This window comes from Ochotona curzoniae, unplaced genomic scaffold (genome assembly GCF_017591425.1).
Source record: "Ochotona curzoniae isolate NIBS_2020 unplaced genomic scaffold, NIBS_Ocur_1.0 contig_3050, whole genome shotgun sequence".
Classification (NCBI taxonomy): domain Eukaryota; kingdom Metazoa; phylum Chordata; class Mammalia; order Lagomorpha; family Ochotonidae; genus Ochotona; species Ochotona curzoniae.
The window spans coordinates 121,236-139,308 of record NW_024465705.1 but is presented as its reverse complement, the minus strand read 5'-3'; the positions used below and the strand labels follow the sequence as shown (position 1 = coordinate 139,308).

Sequence of the window (18,073 nt, the reverse complement as noted above, 5' to 3'; positions counted from 1 at the left end):
TTAACATCCAGAGCACACACAGAACCAAAACTCGGCAGCGACACAAGCTCCATGAATTAAAGCAAGGAGCAAAGGAGCTGAGCGTTCCTCCAAAGAAGAAATATAAATGGCCAAAGTGCTTAATGCCACTGCAGAAATGCAAACTAAAGCCACCACCAGATAGTATCTCATCTATTAGAATGGCTCTTATGAAAAACACACAAAGTAACAAAAATGCTGCCCACTACATAGGGGAAAAAGAAATTTTTATAGATTGTTGATGAGAATGTAAACCACTACGGAAAACAATATGAAGATTCCCTAAAAGAGTAGGAATAGAACTGCTACATGTTCCAGCAACCTCACTACTGAGAATACATCCAAAAGACACAAAATCATTGTACCAAAGAGATATCTGCCACCCCACATAGATGGTGTCGCTGTTGACAAAAGTCAGGATATGGAATCAACCAAATCTTCCATCAACCAACAATGGATTAAGAAACCCTATATATCACAGTTCTTAATCCATTTGTGTTGGGGTCTGTGCAGTAGATGTGGGGGGCATGAAGGGGTGAAGAGTGTTGTTCCATTGCAGGCAGGGCTGCAAGGAATTTCCTGCTGTTTGGCAGGGCCCACCCGGCGGATGTCTCTACAACCACCTGAATGCAGCACCTTCTTTTTTTTTTTTTTTTTATTATTATTGTTGCTTACATTGTATTATGTAGTACAGCTCCATAGGCGCTGGGGATTCCCCCCAAGCACCTTCTTTTGCATGGACACTGGACCACCCAGCGGAAGAATTCTAATCCATCTTGGCATTTGCTACTGTGAGGCTGGCCTTTTGCTCAGCCTGAGCTTGGAGGTTAATGTTGGTGATAGCGTCTTGCAAAGGGGTCTTCTATTATTCCTACTGTCTTGGCTGTCCCCATTGAGCCTATGCTAATCAGGGGATCTGGATTTAGGCTTTCATCCTTTCCTCATTCTTTAGATTCCCCTTTTCTTTGTGATACAAGACTGAGTTGTAGGATAAGAATTTTAGCAGGAACTTCTATTGTTTCTAGGTAAAACTATGGCAGAATTATTCTTAGAAATTCCCAGCTTGACTGTGACGTAAAAAGTCTGAGCCAGAGTTTGACTGATTTTGTATAAATAAAGCGGACAGCTTTCCTGCATTGTCCATTATAATCATGAAATCCTAGTGGTCCGTCTTTCCTTCCTCTCTACGCCTCATCCATGCACCCTTCGCGAGTTCTGAACTCAGTTGGCACATTTGTCTATATATATATGGATGTATATATCTTAATTCGTGTGTCTATGTGTACAATGGACTACAATCAAGATGTAAAAAAGAATGAAATTCTGGGCCCGGCGCGGTGGCGCAATTGGTTAAGTCCTCGCCTTGCAACCCCGGGATCCCATATGGGCGCCGGTTCTAATCCCGGCAGCCCCGCTTCCCTTCCAGCTCCCTGCCTGTGGCCTGGGAAAGCAGTCGAGGACGGCCCAAAGCTTTGGGAACCTGCACCCGCGTGGGAGACCCGGAAGAGGCTCCTGGCTTCGGATCGGCATAGTATCGGCCCGTTGCGCTCACTTGGGGAGTGAATCATCGGACGGAAGATCTTCCTCTCTGTCTCTCCTCTCTGTATATCCGCCTTTCCAATGAAAAAATAATAAAAATAAATCTTTAAAAAAAAAAAAAAGAATGAAATTCTGTCGTTTGCGTCAAAATAGATGGAATTAAAAGACAATGCAGTGAAATAAATCATACATAGAAAGATAAATACCACATGTTCTCCCTCACATGTGGAAGGCCTCACTCTTCTCCACTTCAACACAGAAGCAATTCCTAAAGGCTGGGTGAAGTGTGAGGGCACTGGCTGAGGCTGGATAACAGAGTTAGTACCAGTAAGTTCCCACCACCACACAGAACAGTGAGATGACTGCAGTTCATGATTCCCCATGACACATTTTTGAGCAAAAGAAGAGAGGAGCCACAAGACTCCAACTGTAAATACAAAAAGAAGAAAATGCTAACTGCTGTGATTTGATCAGTATATACCACATGCTAGTGTTAAAGTATTTCACTATAACCTGTAAACATGTATTACAGCGTGCTTTAGAGCTCACCTTTTGGGACAAGTGTTTGATACCACTGTTAAGATACCAACTGGGAGTGCCTGGGTTCAAATCCTGGCTGTGCTCCTGAAGCCGCTTTCCTGTTGCTGGCCTTTCTGGGAGGCAGCAGGTGATGGCTCAAGTCCCTGTTGATGGCTACCACGGAAACCGGACAAGGGCAGAGTTTGCCTCCAACCAAACCCAGAATCGATGGCAGAATTCTGGCGGCCCCTCAGGCTGTGAGACCACCGTTGCACCAATGAGGGGCACAGACCCATATTCCCCCAATAAGGGTGGAGGCGACCCCCTCCCTCAGCTGTCAAAGAGAGTTTAAAAGGGCTCCTTCCCAGTCTCTTCCTCGCTCTTCTTACCCTGCAGCCTACTCCTTCACGTCTTTCTGCTGCGCCGGGAAGGGAAGCCTGTGACCATGGTTCCATGAAACAAAGGTCATCGAAATTCTTTCCATATATTTGCAAATCTAACACCTGTAAACCACAAGGAAGACCAGGACAGACCACCCAGGCCTGCTGAGGTCTTGGCTACACCTTCAGGGGGACGGCACCAGCACTGCCCACCCATTTCCTAACTGATTAAGAGACCACCTATGGGAACTTTGTACCTGTAGGGAACCAACAAGGAGGGGTCAGGGATCGCTTAAAGTCCCAAGACCCTTCCTCAAACCTTCGGTGTCTCTCTCTCTCCCTCCCCTTTCGAGAGGCACCCCACCCCCTGGCTTTCCCCTTCCCTCTCTCTTCCCTGCTCACCTGCTTCCTTCACAAATAAACTTTTCTGTCTGCAACAGATTCCCGGCTTTTTATTTCTATGCCAAGCTGAGGAAAGAACCCACCGGGCATTTCTGGTAACAGCACCAATAAAGCAGCCTCTTCAGGTTTTCAGTTCTATTTGTGTCCATCTAATCTGTCCCTAAGAAAACAGGCAATCTTCAAGGGCAAATGTTTCACAGAAACCTGCTTCCCAACGATGTCTGTCTGATTCATTAAAAAAATAGTTTCTTCTAAGTTTCTATGATAATATTTTTGCAATTTCTGAATAAAATACTAGGGGAATGACAATACCTCAAAGGCTTTTGTAATACCAGACTCAGAATTAAAACTGAACCTTCCACCATTCAATACAGCCCAGGAGATGAAGATGTCCCTGAGGAATGCCAATGCAGTCTCTTTACTTCCAAGACCGCTTTTCACACTCACAGGCTGCAGGAGCAATCCTGACGGTGCTTGAGAAAGCCACCTGACTGAGAGGCTGAATGTCACGAGTAACAGATGGATCTGACAGGGCCTTAAAAGAGGTCTAACACTCTTTGTTAAGTTACCTGACCGTAGAGAAGAATGGAAGAGAACTGGGTAAACTGTTTTCTAAAAATCAATTCCTTTTAAGGAGCACAGAACAAGTCACAGTGACAAAGGCTCAAAGGTTTTCTTGTGGAAAGTGATGTTTAACCAGGCCTTGGGCTAGGAGAGGCAAGTGAGACGCTGGGGGACAGACCCTGCTGACGGGCTGAAGTGGTCACAATGGTGACCGTCTTTCTGGATCTGTTCTGCTTCCACACCACTTATCATACAGGATGTCATGGAGGAGGTCAGGAAAAGGTTAAAACCACTTAAATTTTAAAAAAAGATTTTTGTTTTATTTGAAAGAGACACAGAGACAAAGAAAGAGATCTTCCATCCACTGGTTTACATCTCAAATATCTCAACAGCTAGGACTGAGCCAAGCTGAAGCCAGCAGCCCAGGATTCAATCTGCATGTATCCTGTGGGTGTGAGGAACTCAGTGCTTGAATCAAAGTCTTCTGCACATCCTAAGTGGCCTTCAGTCACTGTGTCAGATACTTGCCACATAAAAACAATGCTTTAAGAGCAGTATAACCATACGTATTCCAGTGTACACTTAAAAGGAAGGAGCAAAAACATCGGAGTACTGGTGATTATGAATGCTTTAGGTTTTCATTTTTGTATTTTTCTTATTCTACAATATTTTACAGTGAGCACTACTCCATTTAAACTAAAAAAATATTATTCCTATTAAAACTTTCGCAATACACAGTAATTTATAGCAAAGATCTCAGCTTCTGGGTTGCACGCCTGCAGGCACACAGACATTTATAAAATGTTTGGTCTATGTGTGTTTCATGATGGTGAAGTCCTAGGTCATGAACCAGATAAATGTTTGAAAATATTGATAAATAAATGAGAATATCTTTATGGCAAAGTGAAATAGAAAGATATATCTTTTTTTGCTGTGAGAAATTTTTAAATTCATGAACTTTTTTATATAATAAAAAAAGGCTCTACAGTGAATCAGTCAGAATTCGTTAAAAACAGGGACTGCACATATTTCCTTACCTTGGTAAATGAAATGGCAGGTCATCTATAGTTGGTAGTGATGGATAGCCTGTTCATGGTTGAGACTGTTTTTTTTTTTTCCTCAAGTACCTGTTAAAATAGAAATCCCTGGTTATTCTTTATTCATAACGCTATGGCATCTTTTCAGAAAGACAAGTGGTGACTACAGGGAGAAATACAACATACTCAGATAACTACGTTGAGGGAAGGAATGGCAGAGAGAAATGATGTTAGTATCTATAAGCCAAGTGCTCTGGTCTTGTCATTGAAAGCAAATGCACCGTCCCCTATTTACTGCCCAACAGATAAAAGCAAGCCAGTTTCTCAAATGAACCACAGCTAGCTAGGGATTGAGGCTAAAGTGTAATTTTTTCCTCTGGGTCTTCAGAGAGGAGACACCGACAATGTGGACAAATTTTCAGCATGAGATAACTGACTGTGTTTTCACAAGCATTGTTTTTATGTACGGCTTCAGAGAACAGCTCAAATCAACTCTTCTGTGACAGTTACTTTTTAAATGGGAAGAACATTTGCTTATTGTAATCAAATTTAAGTCCTTACCTTTACCACCTCCAAAATAATCAAGCTCTTCCTTTTGCTTGTTCAAACACACACACACACACACACACACACACACACACACACACACACTCTTCTACTTTGTTCTGCTAGCATAATTTATACTTTATCTTACTAGCATAATTTATATGCCTTTTCAAATATACACATCTACCTAGGTTTAAAATAACTGCATAATATTCCAGAAGAGGGACATGCCATAATTATCCCCATCACTCCTTTGTAAATGAACACCCAGTCTGTTTCCTGGATGGGTTATCACAACCAGACCAGAAATAAACAGTCGTCTTTACATATCATTAAAGTTCTACTTCTTTAATTCCTTTGGGGAAGAGTTCTAGCAGTGGAATTGTGGAGTTTGAAGTATTTGAATGACTATTGCTACATTTCTTCCAGGCATGAGGTTCAAGCAGTCAGTGTAACAGCAGGGGACTGGCTTTGGACACACTGACTATTCCCCAATCTAACCAGCACTGACATTTCAGTTATTGCAACCCTCACACTACTATTGGGGCTGACACTTTTCAAAAGTTCATTGTCTAGCAGCAATTTCAAAACTAGTGACCTATTGAAACCACTTCAACGAGTATCTCGGAGCATGCCCCACATGCAGGACTTGGGGTGGGTGGGAAACCGGGTGGGGCTTCTCCCTCAATATCCCCCTCTTCCTCAGATATATGAAGGGAACAATATGGGTGGATAGCACACTGCTTTCAAAGCAGTGACTTGACTTATATCTGCTGGTGCAAGCTCCCCGTACTGCTTTTCTTTCAAAATTGGCCATTTGGGGCAGTGGTTAAGACATCCACTTGGGAATGCCTGCATCCTATATCAGACTTCCTGGATTTCAGTCCTTGTGCCATTTCGGATTACAGCTTCCTGCTACTACATCCCAGGAAGCAGGTAATGCTCTACTACGTGGGACCTTACCACAGATATGAGATATATGAATTAGGGTCCTGATGTTTGGCATTTGCCTGGCCTAACCCTGGCTGCCTCAAGCTTGTGGGGTATAAAACAATAGATGGGAGTTCTCTGTCTCTCTACTCTTCAAATAAAGTAAATCATTAAAGGAGTGAACATTTCCTATTTATGTTTTCATGCAGATTTTAAAGTCTTATTACTTTGGGTCAGCACTGGGATCAGGTGGGTTAGTCTAGTTCTGAGATACCACCATCCCTTTTGAGCAACTGTTTGGGCTGCTGTGCCTCTGATCCCAGACCCCTGCTAATAACCTGCCTGGGAGAGCAGCAGAACATGGCCAGGCCCTCAGGCCCTTACATCCACATGGGAGACCTGGACGGAGCTCCAGGTTCCTGCCTTTGACCTGACTCAGCTAAAACCACTACAGCCATTTGAGAGTTGAACCACTAGCTGGAAGGTATCTCTGCTTATCTGTCACTTTGTCTCTTCCCACAACTCTGTCAAATAACTAAATTAAATATTTTTTTTTAAAAAAGTGTTATTACCCTGACAATACCTTTACTCTACAAGTTAGGATTCTTACTAGAATTACAGTAATATATCAAATTGCTACTTTCAGAATTTTTACTACTCCATTACCGGCTCTACCTTAAACTATGAAATATCTCTCCTCACTGAATATGTCTTTTAGATAAAAGAAAGAAATGAGAGTTAATAAATGTTAGCTCGTAGTCATGTTATCATCATCCTTCAGTCGACCATTTTGCACAAGATTCATTGTTATCACTGTTGCTTTGTCCTTCATCTCCTCCCATTCAGACAGACTTGCTCTGATTCTATTCTGATTTCATTTGAGCACTTCCTGGCAGTCATTCCCTCAGGGAAGGCACAGCCACTGCATGTTCAGGAATGCGTTTATTTTTTCTCCTACAGGAATGTATCTGTGCCAGTCCAGGACACAGGGCTTCCAATCTCATGTGGCTGTTTTCTTGCTTCCTAGTTTATAGGTGAATGGTTTCAGACAAGCCTTGGTCTCTGTATTGGCAATCAACTCATTTCCTCCATCTGGAATTCTGAGTGTTTTCCTTTACACCATGCAAAATCCCTTCATGTCAAAAGTGCCTTTTTGCATTCATTATCCCTAGTCAAGAGAAACTCACAAGAACTAATACTGCACATAAGGTAGCTATCTGATGATGTAACATAAACCGTGGAAAAAAAAACTAGGCCAGCTCAGTGACCAATCAACAGAATGCATACCCTTCAGGCAGTACTCCCTGAATATTATTGCTCATAGGCAATCTTCCAAAAGGGATTGCATGGGGGAGGATCCGGGGCCTTAGTCAGTGGCACGAGTGCGGAATGCAGGAACTCCAGTGGCAAGTCATTTCAGTCTCGATAAGAAATGTGTTGACATATGATCTGATGAGACTCCCAGTTAGAGCCTAATTTTATAAATCATTTCTGACAGGAATCAGAGCTCCCTTGCAGTGTCATCTGGCTAGACTGGTGAGTCAGCAATTCAACTGATAGTAATATGCACTGGACAACAATTTTTTTTTTTTGACTACTTATCTATGGACCCAGAATTATTTAGGACTCAGAATATGTTACCTTAAGGGATAAATAATTTATACTATTACCTAGCTTTCTACTTAAAAAAAAATACATTAAAGGAAGAGCAATAGGGAATGAGAGATCTTTCATCTATACCTTTGTTCCCAAGGTTGGCAACAGCTGGAGCTGAGCCAAGATAAAGCCAGGAGCCAGAAAGTCCATCTGGGTCTCCTGAATGAGTAGAGGGATTTAATACATGGGACATCTGCACTAGCAGGCAGCTGGATCAGAAGCAGAGGTACAGGCTGGACTGGGTCCCAGCCATCCTGGTGTGGGATACAGGCATTTCAAGCAGCTTAACCTGCTGTGCACAATGCCCGCCTCCAGGCCTTTTGAGGAAAGGAAAGATGGCGCCATTTATTGAGCAACTAAACGTGTGAAATTCTGTAACACATTTGACCTCTTTTAACCTACTGACACTCCTCAAAAACAGCCTGTGCTGTTCTGACACTTGTCATTGTCCCATGAAGTCCGCAGGACAAGTCATTTTTAATTTTGCTGAGACCGGCTCTTTTGGCATGAGGTTGCTGTATAGCTGTCAAATATACCTGGTGAGTTCAGGGAGTCAGTATTTTCTGCAGGCTTCACAGGCTTGGGACCATCTAAGCTACTCTGATGAGTAAAAGCAATGAAGATATTTCATCCTATCAAGAGATCTGTAAGGGTCTAGTAGGGAAAAGAGATATAACTCTGGGAATGTGAAAGAAAGGGAATTTAAAACAGAATTGGTTCTGAGAGTGATGAGCAAGTTGAAAAGTTATAATCAACGGATGGTGATCAAGCCACACTGCTCGATGGCCAGAAGCCAAACAAGAGGAAGAGGTATTAAAAGATTCCAAAAGTCAGAAGTGTCTGTAGGGGCCAAAACACCATGATGAGAAGTCACTGGCAGAAGCTGGCTACAGAAGGAGGAACGGAAAAGACACTGCTAGAAGCACAACCCAAGACAAAGAGGGGGATCTTCTACTTTCCTTCCACTTGTCAATTCTTGTCTATGGTTACCAAGTGCCAACCACCTGAAACCATCCACCCCTGGCGGAGTCCAAGGGGAGAGAGAGGAATAGTTTCAGGACATACAGGTCATGGAAAAGCCAGAGAATGAGGGCCCAGCGGTGTGGCCTAGCAGCTAAATGCTTCGCCTTGAACGCACCGGGATCCCATATGGGTGCCAGTTCTAATCCCGGCAGCTCCACTTCCCATCCAGCTCCCTGCTTGTGGCTTGGGAAAGCAGTCGAGGACAGCCCAAAGCTTTGGGACCCTGCACCCGTGTGGAAGACCCGGGGGAAGTTCCTGGATCCTGGCTTCGGATCAGCATAGTATCGGCCTTTGCGCTCACTTGGGGAGTAAACCATCGGACGGAAGATTTTCCTCTCTGTCTTTCCTCCTCTCAGTATACCTGACTTTCCAATAAATAAAAAAATCTTTAAAAAGTAAGCTAGAGAATCAGGGATTATAAAAATGTAGCAAAGAATGTATGGGTGGTGATTATGACAAAGACACAAAAGCAGATAGAAATATGGCCTGGGAGATTGGCTAGGAGCTGCTACAAACATTTCTATCTTGATGACCCTTTAAATGTCTTAAAAGGTTAAACAGATACTTTCATATAGGTACAGTTTACCACAGTCCCTTCTGTGGACGCAGCTGCAACTTGAGGTAATTTCCCTGGAGCCAACAAAGCACTGAGAATTAACTTCAAGGAATAGTTCAAATGCCATGCCTGCACTCATACCTCTCTCTGTCTACTTCTTCAACAAAAATATTCAGAATACTGTCAAACCAACATTGTGTAACTTTTCAATTCACTTCATAAGTGTAACCAATAGTTAGTCAACAAAATTAACTTATACCAATTATTTCCTGTAAAGCATGGTCTACATTAATGAATGTCTTCTTTGAAGTAATAATATTCCGACACCCAATGTATCACACATTTGTATGCCCAGAAACTGTAAAATTAGAACCACGGTGTCTTGTAGTCAACATAAAGCTCTCCTGTTCTTACTGATGAAAATAATTTAAATAAATTTTCATTTCATGAATCTAATATTTATATAATGAAGCCAAATGATGGCACCTGCTGACTGTGAATCCAGTTGGAAACCAATCAAAACAAATTGCAGGGCGTCTCTATTCTCCCCCAAATCACATTCATCCACTCTCAGAATGCTTCTCACAAAGCGAATAAACAGAATAGCTACAAATGGCGATGACAAAAGGCTCAGCATAAAATGAACCACTTGCAATTCATTTTCCCAACAAAGGTCATGTTAGAAGAATCCATACTCCTTTTGAAACCAAGTCGCTGCAAACAAGAGACAGAAGGAACTCACACTTGAAAACAACCATGAGTGATGCGTTGCTTTGAAACCATTAGTGCATTATCTTCTCCTGCCTTAAAACAGTGAAGGTTCACTGAACGCTGTTTCTTCCCGTTGATGATCCCCTCATCAACATGTGGGATGAGCACACAGCATCTCACACAGCCGAGCTACTGGTGTGCCTGGGATTCTTCTCCAGTTTCTACTAGACTGGACCTTGGGCAGAGGTCACACTAGTGCAGTGTTACTTCATGGTGCAATGTCTCACTTTTCCTTCACCACATTATGTCACTTAGAAAGAAAATGTAGGCATTTTTATTTCTGACTTATTTTTTCCCTAAGAAGACATGCTTCAGGGATTATTCAGTTATTATAATGACTTACTATAAGCCACATGCAAATAAAGCCAACGATGAATACTAGCAACCTGTCTGGTCTCTGAAACAACCAAGTCTTTTTGGCTTTCCTCTGGCATCAGTCTACCATAAATTCATGGGTCTCTTTCATCTTCTGCTGAGAAAGGCAAAACTATACATGTTGGGGTCCGTGCAGTAGATGTGGGGGACACGAGGGGGTGAAGAGTGTTCCATTGCAGGCAGGGCCGCAAGGAATTTCCTGCTGTTTGGCAGGGCCCGCCCGGCGGATGTCTCTACAACCACCTGAATGCATCTCCACCTTCTTTTGAATGGACACTGGACCACCCTGTGGAAGAATTCTAATCCATCCTGGCATTTGCTACTGTGAGGTTAACATTTTGCTCAGCCTGAGCTTGGAGGTCAATATCTTGCAAAAAGGGCCCTTTATTATTCCTACTGGGCCCTACTATTATTCCCCTTTTCTTTGTGATACAAGATTGAATTGTAGGATAAGAATTGTAGCAGGAACTTCTAGGTACTGGCAGCAGGAACTTCTAAGTAATACTATGGCAGAGTTATCTTTAGAAACACCCACTTGACTGTGACGTAAAAAGTCTGAGCCAGAGTTTGACTGATTTTGTATAAATAAAGCGGACAGCTTTTGTGCGTCGTCCATTATGATCATAAAGTCCTAGTGGTCCGTCTCTTTCTTTCCTCTTTACACCTCATCCACGCACTCTTCGCGAGTTCTGAACTCAGCTGGAGCTGGACTCCGACATATACACATCTCCTATGTACCCCCAATGGCAAGGACAGCTGGGAAGCCCTTTATGCCAGATGTCCAAGGACTCTGTACCAGCTGGGCAATCTGAGAAAACACAGACGATAATGAGGAAGGATCATAAAATAAATACATCCACTGGACAGCAGCATGCTGCTATAAGCAAAACAAACAGCCTGAGAAACACTTTGCCCAATCAAAAACCTCTTTTAAAACCCTTTTGGGGGTGCCTGACCTCCTCAAATCACTACATTCATGTGCTTCGGTGTCACTGACTAACAGGGACCATAACAGCCATGAGGCGTGCCCACACCACACACAGTGCCACAAGGGCCCTGGCACAGAGAGCACACATCACACATTAGGCATGATGGCTACTATTTTCAGGTGCCCTCATTAAAAGGCACACAGAAAGAGACAGTGGCTTCTTGTGAGCACAGAGAGGTCCAGGCATTCATCTACAGCCAGGCACCACTCAGGCCACGCCTTGAGCCCTGGACCCTCCGAAGGCGCTTATGTAAACACACTGCTCTTTCCCAACCAGAGGGCTGCCTATGTCACAAACGGGGTGGGCCAGCCTCTGGCCTGTGCCCACAGGATTGTTTCTACTGGAATGAACGTCTCCACAACCCTGTGTGCAACTCCCCTGCCTCTCGCCTGGATCACAGCACATCTTGGCTGTGTTCTTCCAGCCCTCGGTCAACAGACTGACGCTGATCATAGTCAAGCAAGTCCTACTCATTACCAAGACTAACTGCAGATAAAGCACATTTCTAGCCACATGTGAGCTCACTAAGTCCTCCAACAACTCTGAATCACAGTCTTCTTACTGTTATCCTCATTGCTTGCTTGCAGGAACAAGGACGGCAATAGAGAAGTTAAATGGCCTGCCCAAGGTCACACAGGTAGGGGGAGAATGCACAGACTGGCTAGTTTCACAATCACACCCTTCTCTCACTTCTCCCTCCTCCTGCTCCCCGCACCCCCAGATTTATTTATTTAGTTTAAAGGCTGAGTTACAGAGATGGAGGCAAAGATGGAGAGAGCTTTCATCTGCTGTTTCACTTCCCAAATGGCTGCCCAAAAGGCTGGCCCAAGCCAAAGCCAGAAGCCACAAACTTCACCCAGATCTGCCATGTGTGTAGCAGGGTTCCAGGCATTTGGGCCATCTTCCACTGCTTTATCAGGGAGTTGGATTGGAAATGGAGCACCCAAGACTTGACCAGGACTTGAACCCAAGAACTCTGACATGGCATGCTAGAGTCCCAGATGGTAACAACTACTATATGTACAAAATGCCTGCACTTATCAACCCATCTTCTATCATTCTCTCCTACTGATTTTACTCTCCATCTCATGTCCAGACTAGCATAGGTGGCACACCCGCAGCAGCCCTGCCTCATCTGTTCCATCAGAACCCAACACAGCAAGAGTGAGCAAAGGAAACCCAGAGGCGCTGATAGTACCTACTGCAAGCATGAAGCTGTCCCTGCCTGGGGCTTGGCTTCTCTTGAAGCAAATCGGTCTTTGTAAACCCTGCTGGGTCCCATGGCGCTGCGACAGAAAGGCCACTTCATCCCTACCTGAAAAATTGATGTCGGATTTTCACTTGCCTCATCAGTGTATCTCAGCTCATCCTGACCTCATCCTGCCCCTCTCACTGGCACATAAAATTCACGGGGCGGCAACTGAATAATCTTCTTAAAAAGGTGCTCATTTCCACAGTGGTGAAAATAGGAGGAAAAATATCCCATCTCCAATTGAAATATATTTCAAATTCACCACTTGGCAGATTGTTTCAAAGCTTACCACTGAGCTGACGTCCCGATACTACACATGTGCTCTTTTCTCAGCAACAACACACAAGAAAAGACCAGATTTCATAAATTCAGCTCAATGGAAATAAATCCAAATGCCAGATGTAGCATTGCTATGCTGATTAGCAATCCAACAGGGGAAAAATGTGTCCCTTCCCTAGTGTTAATGCTGCTAAGCCCCCCTGGAATGCTAAATTCTTTCCTGCCCAGGCTTGTTCTTCTTAGATAGCCTTACTGGGATTTTCATCAGGATGTACCGAAGTACATCCTGATGCAAGCAAACCACCCATCCAACATACAACTTCCATTTGCTTTATCAAAAGGCAGAAACAACAATGGCTGAGAGCACTACTAGGTCAATGCATCCATGTGGTAGGTGCAGGTGCCAACTCGGAGAGCCCTAGGAACGGACATGGAATTCTGAGACTATAGTCCATACGTTCCTGTCTGGGAAACCTGCGTGAGGAAGGAGATTCAAGCACAGTGGGTACCGCTAATAACAGGGGATACATTCTAAGATCTCTGGGGTATGTCTGAAGCTGCAGAAAGTACCATGCCCTATAAATACTGTGTTTTGGTTTTTACTCTAGGTTGTAGTAATCTTGGCATATGACCAATTTTCTTACTTTTTTCAGTCAGGAACTTTTACCTCTTCCTAAAGGAAATATTTAAGATTCACTCTGACATATGTGAATGGCCAGCAATATTACTCCAATATTTTAGGGCCTTTATTAAATTAAAATAAAAGTTTGCTGAACACAGATGTTGTACAACAGTTGCAACAAACTGATGAACAACAAAGCAGCCACGTGACCTACAGACATGTAGCTTATATGTCCCGCAGATAGTGCAAAAATCTCATCAAACTATTTGTAATAGCACACAATTTAAAAATGCATGAACTGCTTACTTCTGTAATTTTCTAATACTTCTGAATCATGATTGACCCACGGCAACACAAATCAGAGCGAGTGACACTCTGGATAAGGAGGGACTACTGTGTGGAGAAAACTGCCGACAATAATCTCATCCTTGGCATGCTTACAGTTAAGCTTCTCAAGAACTTAACTATAAACCGAAAATCAGAGCAAGGGAACCCAAATATCCCACTCTCACATGATCCTGTAAAGCTGGCAACACTTTCTTTTAAATGAAAAAACACTCTGTCTGATTTCCAAAAGCCCACTCTCTGTTAATAAATGCGAAAAACAACACCTCGCCTGGGAAAACGAACTCTGCAAAGAACAAGTCCCTTTCCAACAGCAGGTGCAGAGATTGGTGGCCCAGTGGTGGGTTGGCAATCACTTCCATCTTCTCACCAGAGAGATTCCCTTATGTACAGCATGAACTGTAAAGTACCATCCCTGTACCCTCCATCCATGGGCAGTTGGCTGGGATAACTTTTCAGGGACAATTTTACATCAGTAAGGAGAGGTGGAATCTGCAACTCAAGACTGTCCTGCCTGGGAACCATGGAGTATTGGCTTACTCTTTCATTTTGCGAACACCTTGGGCATGCATAGGACCTGTGCAGATGCTGGGATAAAGGTTGAATATGGATCTTAAAAGTAGGCATGTAAAAAAAAATCCACCCCCTATATTTCTAGAAGCCAGGTGAGAAAACACTGTCCTAAACTGAGCAACTGCTGCCCACAGTACCTCCCCCAATTAGCATCAGAAATCTCCAGTGCCTCCAAAGAACTGCTGTGGGAAGGCCAGGATTTTGTATGCCTTCTTTGGAGAAAAGTTTAATTCCTCAGTTTATTTTTAAAGTCAGATACTTTTTCTTTTGCTACCGAACTGTAGGAGTTCATGATCAGATATACAGCTTGCAAATATTCTCTCCTATTCTGCAGGTTGCCTTTTAACTCTGTTGATTAGAACTGTAGTAATGCGGAACCTTTTTAACTTGATGTTATCTGACCTAAGAGAGTGTGTGTGTGTGTGTGTGTGTGTGTGTGTGTGTGTGTGTGTGTGTTTGCTGCCTGTAGTTTTGGTGTCATCTAAAAAACCACTACCAAGATAAATGTCATAGAGTGTTTTCCTATATTTTCTTCCAGTAGTTCCATGGTTACAGGTATTACATTGAAGTTTTCAATCAATTTTCAGTTTACTTTTGCATACAGTAGAAAATAAGGGTTCAGTGTCAACAAAATTTTCCCATCACCATTTGATGACAGTATCTTTCCCTCATGTGAATTTCCAGCATCTTTGTCAAAACTCAGTTAATGGACGGATGTGTGGGTTTATATGACTACTTTATGCCTCAAAGCACACACTAGCAAGACACCAGAATCAAAGTGGAGCTGGGACTTGAACCAGACATATTGAGAAGGGATGTGGCTGTCACCCCAGCTATTGTGTCAAATGGCTTCTCCTTATAATATATTTCAAGATCAATAAGTGAAATGCATCCAGTTTAGTTTTTTCTCAAGGTTGCACTAAGACTTAAGCTCATTTCTGGCTCACTAATAACTTCAACATGGATTTTTCCACCTCTATAAAAAAGCTGGATCTGTACGAAATTTTGGCTAATAAGAACATACTAAAAGTGTTAAGTCTTCCAATCTGTGAAAATGAAATGGACTTCCATTTGTTTATTCTTTTCATCAATGTCATAATTCTTATGGGTGACATTTTCACCTCCTGGATGAGTTTATTTCTGAGTACTTTATTTATTTTTGATGTGGGATTGTTTTACTAGTTTGCTTTCCAGCGAATGTGCTGTCAGTATATGGAAATGCAATCATCCATACATCTTTGAATTTAGATTGGTAAAATCACCCATGTTTTAGGATAGAACAGGCTCTCCCCTAAACCCCCACACATGGCCTCTCATCCACCCCAATGCTTTGTCCCTTGTCTCCGAGGCCTTGTGTGCACAAGCTGAGCCCTGTCTGCACATTGGAAAACACCGCTCTCCATTCTTCTTGCTCAAGAGTGAATACACTGTGGTATGGTCCATTCTGGGAAAGATGCTCTATGCCCTGGAAGCAGACTCAGGGATATCACTTGGGTAGGGAATGCTAGAATTGTGGGATTTTGGTTATGTGGAGCTTGTCTCAGAAGAGACTACACAGGCTCCAATTGTAGATTCTCAGGCTTACACAGAGAGGATACAGTCAGTGGAGGGCCAAGGTGGGATCCGGGAATGTACAAGACCCAAATCAGGAAAACAGAGCAGGGATTCCTCTTACCTGGGCATAAAGCCAGTAGGCAAACAAAGGGAAAAGCGGGCAATTTCAGCAGTAATCAGTACTTAGATATGGTGTACACAAGAGACTCCAGGAGTCCAGAGTAAGGGCACACAGCCCAGACTCCAGAAGGGCTCCCTTTAGGAGGGGTATGTACCTTAAATAACTCACAGGGAGCAAGGCAGAAATGAGCATTTCCAAGACCCAGGAGCCACAACTGTAAAGGTATGGAGTTGGAAAAACACAGTGGAAATTTCTTCTGGAACAAACAGAAAACACTTCTGGAAAGAACAAGAACACTTCTGGACATTTCACAGTGAAATTAAAGTGAAAAAGAAGGGGCCTGGCATGAATCTGGAAGCTTCTACAAGGAAAGCTCTTGGATACAATTAATTTGCATAATTCTGTGTGCCATAAATTGAGTCCCTGATAAACACAGGATATGAACTACCAAGTTCCAGTATTAACACTTAGATTTAATAAACACAATTCTTCTGAATGCTTTTTAAATTTCAGCCAACAAACATATTGAGAGGAAGTGTGATTGTCTTACACAATTTTACCCAGTCCAGCTGACACTTCCCTTTGAGATTAATCTTAAGTTCAGTAGACATAATATGTCCTAAACAAAACTCAGAACTCCCTGAAGTCCTGTCTCGTTTGACTTTTGCAGCTCACTCAGTGTCACCTCATTCCCCTTTCCAAGTCAGTGAACTTGGAGTCACATTGAATTTTTCACCCTCTCCTTCTTCATCACACCCTCCCCGAAGTCCATCTTCTTCTTCGTCTACATGGTTAACTCCCAAACCAGTTACCAACATCTCCTGCTGAGCCTGACACATCGGCTTCCTGATTGGTCCCCAGCTTCCATGTTCCACGAGGCATTAATGAACTTAAACAGGAAATCTGTTTGGGTTAGGCTCTTAAGCAAAATCCTTTTAAGTCCTCCTCTTGTACTTAGAATAAAATCTGAAGTTCTCACCTTGGTCTAGGACAGCTGGTCTTCTTTGCTGCTTGCCTTGCTCTGCAGCCTCAGCTGAAGCCATTCTTTGCCTCTGGGTTTCAACAGCTCCATACAACCTACCTCTTTTTTGCATGAGGACCTTCTTTTGCTGTGGTGTTTCTCCCTGACCGCTTTATCCAACAAGTGTTTCTCTACTGCTCAAGCTCTCAGCTCCTTGTTTATTTCTTTCCTGACATTTATTATATTGGCAGTGCTTTCTTATCTGCTTTTTTTGGTGGCTATTTCCCAAAGGAATCATATCAACTCCTGGAGTCCAGGGGCTCAATGCCTGACAATAAGTATAGATAAAGTGGTTAAGTTCAATGTCAGAAAATATTTACCAAGAGAGCAATTTTACAACCATATCAGAAATCCACTCCTTGTATCCCTCTCCAGACTTTTGCTAATTAGGCTTCTTAACCTTGAAAAAAATTTCTTCCTTATAAAGCAAGCTCAAAATTAATAAAGGGGTCATTGTGCTTGAGGAGATTTAATTTAAATCTGGGCTTCAGTAGATTATTTTCTTCAAGCATTTCACAGTGGCTATTATGTGGAACTCCACAGGGAACTAAAAACAAAACTAATATGGATGAAAATTCATGTATTTAGAAATCATCGAAGTAAGACAACAGCAGTACATGCCTCTTTTAATGTGGAAAATATTTAAATAAGACCTTGGTGGCTCTCTTACATTGTAGTCTTTCCACAGTAAATCAACTTTGAAATGTTAGTGCGTACAGCCCAAAGCTTTCCAACGCTAAGATCACCAGGTATATATATGCATCTGATCATAGTTTGGAGTATTACAAAGGGCACTAAAAAGTTAGCAGATAATATGAACTACCTATGCTTTGTCTACTGTATCTTTCAATCTCTTTGGGAATCCACAGCCATCATTTCTAAGCAATGAACTGCGAGGCTGGAAAAAGAATCATGCCCTTGAAATATGAGTTACAAGAATACCTCGTTAAGTCATAGCCATTTCATCTCATCTTTCAGGATCAAATGGTTTAAGCAATTCC

The 18,073-nt window shown here is 42.8% G+C and overlaps 1 protein-coding gene across 5 annotated transcripts in view; it reads right to left on the bottom strand.

The window, feature by feature from the left end:
- PIP5K1B (phosphatidylinositol-4-phosphate 5-kinase type 1 beta) overlaps nucleotides 1-18,073 on the bottom strand; it is a 127,045-nt gene extending 108,972 nt beyond the window's left edge. For all 5 annotated transcript variants that reach the window (XM_040979183.1, XM_040979184.1, XM_040979185.1 and 2 more), the window contains exons 1-3: nucleotides 18,015-18,073; nucleotides 17,031-17,340; nucleotides 4,460-4,549 (exon numbers count right to left, since the gene is read on the bottom strand). The gene's annotated coding sequence lies outside the window, so the exon portion shown is untranslated. The remainder of the gene's footprint in view (nucleotides 1-4,459; nucleotides 4,550-17,030; nucleotides 17,341-18,014) is intronic.